The sequence below is a fragment of the Arachis ipaensis genome, chromosome B10 (assembly GCF_000816755.2).
Source record: "Arachis ipaensis cultivar K30076 chromosome B10, Araip1.1, whole genome shotgun sequence".
NCBI lineage: Eukaryota > Viridiplantae > Streptophyta > Magnoliopsida > Fabales > Fabaceae > Arachis > Arachis ipaensis.
Window position 1 is genome coordinate 86,346,584 of NC_029794.2, and position 5,250 is coordinate 86,351,833.

Consider the following 5,250-nt stretch of genomic DNA (forward strand, 5'->3'; position numbering starts at 1 on the left):
CTCTCTCTAGGTTTAAGGATTCTTAGATTTAGCTATTCTCAATTTTAGATTCTACTCTATTTCAATTTAGTTTCTCTTCTACTCTTATTTGTTCTAGTATTTTAGTTTATCTTTTCCCTTGTTGATTACTTTATGTTGCCACTTTAGTTTATAAATTCTCATGTTAGATTTGATTCTCTATTTAATGCAATTTGAGGTATTTCATATTTATGATTGCTTTCTTCTATTTGTGTTATTGATGCTTACAATTGGTTGTTTGGATTTTATTGTCTCTTATTACTTTTCTATGCTTTTATGTTGTGCTTTCCATGTGTTTGATAGAATGCTTGATTGGATTTTAGTGTAGATTTCTCTCCTCTTGGCTTTGGTTGAGTAATTGGAGACTCTTGAGTTATCAAACTCCTTTGTTGATTGATAATTGAGAAGTTGCTAGTTGATTTGGATCCCTCTAAAGCTAGTCTTTCCTTAGGAGTTGACTAGGACTTGAGGAATCAAATTGATTCATCCACTTGACTTTCTTTCATAGTTAGAGGTTAACTAAATGGGAACAATGGTTAATTGATGTCACAATTGATAAGGATAGCTAGGATAGGACTTCTAATTCTCATACCTTGCCAAGAGCTTTCTTAGCCATTAGTTTACTTTCTTGCAATTTACTTTTCTTGTTCCTTATTTCAAAAACCCAAAAAGATACAATCCCATAACCAATAGTAACATACTTCCCTACAATTCCTTGAGAGACGACCCGAGGTTCAAATACTTCGGTTTAATTTTATTGGGTTTATTTTAGTGACAACCAAACTTTTGTATGAAAGGATTCTTTGTTGGTTTAGAAATTATACAAGCAACGAGGTTTCATTTGTGAATTCTTTACTAGCAAAAATTCGTTCATCAAAATGGCACCGTTGCCGGGGAGTTGCAAACGTGTGGCTTATTCTTGGTTATTTTGAATATTATGAATAATTTTGCTTTTTCGTTTCTTTGTTAGTTGTTTCTAGTTTTAGGAGTTTATTTTCATTAATTTTTTTTAGTTTTTATTTCTCTTGCTACTATGAATGCTCACCCCTTTGGCTATGAGTTTGGTTACAATCATGTTGTAGGAAGAGGAGATTATAATGAGAGCTTGGATCAGGGATGGGACAATCAAAGATAGGAGGAGCCACAAGGATCTGATCAACCCTATTGGCAACAACCACCTCCAAGGTATTATTAACAACCATTCTATGATGGTTATGGTGGACCTCTTCATGACAATCAACACCCACCACAATATACCTAAGAACCCCTCCTCAACATAGCTTTAACCCATCATACTCACAAGCCCCTTTCCGCCATTCACCCCCATATGACCCTAACCCTTATCCATCATTCCAACCACCATACGAATCCTACATAAAACCACCCCAACCTCCCTTGGATAGCAACACCCTTTGTGTTATTAGAAAAGGGCAAATACAGCTTCAAACTACACTTGCCTCTACTCTCACTAATCTTACCTCTACCCTCCAAACTCTTATATCCCGAGTGGATGCATCAATCCAAGAGCAACATGATCCCAATTATGCTGTTGACACGGAACAAGAGAGAAGGGATCGGCTTTAAGATGAAGACGTAGCTGAAGAATTGGTGAGGGAAGACATCAAGGAGGAGTTCGATTTTGTATAGAGCAATTGGAGGAAGCAGTAATTATCGAAGAAGAAGAAGTGGTTGAAGACCTAGGAGATGCTGAACCTTCATGGGAATCGAGAGTTGTAGAAAATTTCACCAAAAAGTTTGGAATTGATGTTAAGGAGGATAGTGCACAACCTCTAAGGCATGTACCTTATAAAGATTTGGATGAAACAGATCAAGAAGTAAGTTTCCTTGGGTGATGATGATCATGAATCAAGCCCTCCTAGTGGTGAACTTGCATTCACAATTGAACCCCTTGAGTTTGAAGAACTTTCTCCAAGTGAATCTGAAGATGACATGGAGGTAGACTTTTCTCAACCTCCAACTTATGACTTGAGTAATGGGGAAGAATTAGAAGATTTTGATCAGGGCGCGGTTGAATTTGAAGAGGTTTGCAAGGAGGTATAAGAATTCACAGAAGAGCACAAGGGAGTAGAGCCTGCAAGACCATTGGAAATACCTCTCCCAAAGCCATTATCATCCAATACAGCATTCAAATGGGTAAAACCCTTATCCTTAACCTTTACTTTCCCACTTTAATATGGTTTACTTGAGACGGATGGTCAACTTAGAGCTCTTTGTGGCTTTAAAAGTAAGAAGGAGATGGTTAGTGGTAGGAGTTGGCATGCAAGGTTCAATAAGGTTGCACGCTCCAAATTGAAGTACAAGGATTGGTGTAGAGCTCGATTGAATGGGTCTCGGAAGTTGTTTGGGTATCTCAGTGGGAATTCAGATTGTGTGCCACCCGGTTGGAACAATGATGATCAATACGAAGACTGTAAGACCCCTAAATTTTTAAAAGTTATTAATTAATTATTTATGATGCATTATATTTATTTTAGAGATTTTTATATAAAAAGTTGAGTAAAATCTTATTTTTTTTTTTATTTATTTAGAGTTTTTATAATTGAAAAATAGTGAATATTTTATATGCCTTAATTTTAAATATTTATATTTTTAACCTTATTTTATAAATGAAGGAGAATTAATTTATCTATCTCCAATTTTTATTTAATTAACATTTAATTGAAACTAATTTACAAATTTGTAATTGAAAGGTATTTTAAAGATAGATATTTTATATTTAATTTGATTTTTAATTATTATTCTATCTTTTTATATATTTTATAAAATTACACTACTACACCTAAAATTTTAATAAAAATATCTAATCTAACCCTAATTTTATCTAAACCTAATTTTCTACCCTTACCCACACTAACACACACACGCCACAGCCTCCCTCACTCACGGTAACCCACACACACACTGAAAGAAGAAAGAAGAAAATGAAGAAAGGGGGAAGGGAGTAGATCCGAGAGGGAGAGGGCATCGGGGATGAGGGAGCTGCGACGGAGAAGAAGGGAAGAAGAGAGGGAGCCGCCGCCGTTCAGCTAGCTGTCGTTGTTCAAGCTGTCGCTGACGTCCCGGGCTATCGCATCGCCGTTCGTGCCACCGACCAAGGAGATCATGCGAGAGAGAGAGACGCGAACAAGAGGAGGCTGTGGGTCGCTGTCCGTGAAGCTCGTCGCTGCTGTTGCTGTCCGCACCGCCTTTTGGGTCGCGTGGAGGAAAAAGGAGGCGCCGCCGTCACGCGTTTCGTCACCCTGTTGCTGGAAGCCGCGTCGCCGTGGCCGAGCATCTGCTGCCAGGAAATGTCAGCTACCAACACCGCCACTGTTGGTAAGGTTTTTGGATTTGGTTTACGTTCTTTTGAGATTCTGGGAGTTTTATTGTCGTTGCATGTTGTTACAGCCGCTGTCACCGGAGTTATGATCGCTGCTAGAGCTCGTCGGAGCCGTTGCGGTTTCCTTCCCCCACCTATTCTCCATTTTAGTAAGTCGTTTTACTCCGAAAACTAGTTTAGTCACTTTTCTGCTTTATGTTATTGAGGAATTTGTGGCGTCATTGCTTTAGGGGTGAGTTTTGGTCATTTCATATCGCATTTAAAGCTGCGGCTGCTGTTATGGGAGCTGTAAGGAACTGTGGTTGAGGCTGTGGTGTTGCGGGTAGTGGGAAAAAGAGTTATGTCGCGTGGGTAAATCGCAATCGAGGTAGGGGATTTTATAAAACTAATTTATTTTAAAGTGGAATTGTTATAAATTGATATGATGAGCGAAATGCTTTTCTGGTGACTATGTAAGTCTTATGCATTGTCTGATTTGTCTTGGCTGAATATGATTGTCTGCTTGATTGAGATGTCTAATTTTGTTAAAATTGAGATTTTTGATTGGTTTGGCTTGAAATGATTTTTGATATTTAAAAGTCTGAATTTTGTTTATTGGAAACTAATTTGGTCTTGAACCTATTGGAAAGAGTTGAGGATTGGTTTGGTTGGGACCCGAAAAGGGTGGCAAAGTCCAGGTTTTAGGGGAGATGTTGCCGAATTTTCTATAAAATCTGAAACCTTGTTGAAATGTTATTTAGAAAAGTTTAATCTTGAGAAATCGTATTACTTGATTTATTAAGGAAAAAGTTATGTTTTGAATTTAATCTGTTTGAGAAAAATATATCTTGAGTTCGATTTATTCAGAAAAGAATTACTTTACGATTTTAAAGCACTTAAGGAAAGTATTATGTTTTAAGATCGATTTTACATATAAAAAGGGCTTATGTTTTAAGTTGGACTTACGGATTTCGTTCAGAGGAACTTTAATGAAATTACAAGAAAAAGGGACTTTGATTGGGTGATGTCGTTTTGTGAGGTTCTTGGAAAAGGTTGAAAGAATTGGTTTCAAGAATGAAATTGAGATTGATTTTGGATTCGAATTTGGTTCGGAATTTCTGATTTCTATGATTTGGTTTTAAATGGGTATAGAAACTTCCTTTGTATAAATTAAATTAAGAAAACAATGATTTTTAAGAATCTTTACTGAATTTATGGAAATGAAGTCGTTGGTTTTCCCCCTAAAGTCTTGAGACCTTGCCGTGAGTTTTAATTAATAACTTTTGACTTTAAAGTGATTGAGCGATCGGTTTGAAAATGAATGATTTTGAGTAGTTTAGAAGAGATTTTAAGTTGACATGGTTTTGAAGTGGTTTGGAAGTTTTGAAAAGAAAACTTATTTTAGCAAAATGGTTCTTGGCAAGATGTGAACTGAATATGTTTGTGATTTGAAAGTAAGTGGGCCAAGAATGATTTTTGAAATAAGATTAAGTCTGATTGACTGTAGATATTGCTGAGAATATAATGAGGATTTTTGGCCTGGCAAGGATGGTGGTATAATCCCGCTTGCTCAGTGCGTAAACCGTTGTGCAGGGATGGTGGTTTTGTCCCGCCTGCAGTGAGGATGGTGGTTTTATCCCGCTCACATATTGATAAATTATTTGATAAGGACGATGGTTTAATCCCGCTTGCGTGTTCCGGGAAAGGATGGTGGTTTAATCCCGCTTGCTTGTGGAACCTACGGATAAGGATGGTGGTTTAATCCCGCTTATCCGAGTCGGGTCTGGCAACATAACCGACGCATGAGCTCATGGCCAGTAGGACAGGCATGCATCATATGCATTTATATGACATTGTTTGGGTGTGTATATTATAATTGATTTGCCTATGTGAATAGTTACGTTTAATTGCTA

General features: G+C 37.3%; 1 long non-coding RNA gene across 1 annotated transcript; it reads left to right on the forward strand.

Annotated features, from left to right (window-relative positions):
• LOC110268230 lies at nucleotides 3,426–4,976 on the forward strand. Its single transcript, XR_002356343.1, has 3 exons — nucleotides 3,426–3,507; nucleotides 3,645–3,725; nucleotides 4,931–4,976. It is a non-coding gene; the product is annotated as an uncharacterized LOC110268230 (long non-coding RNA).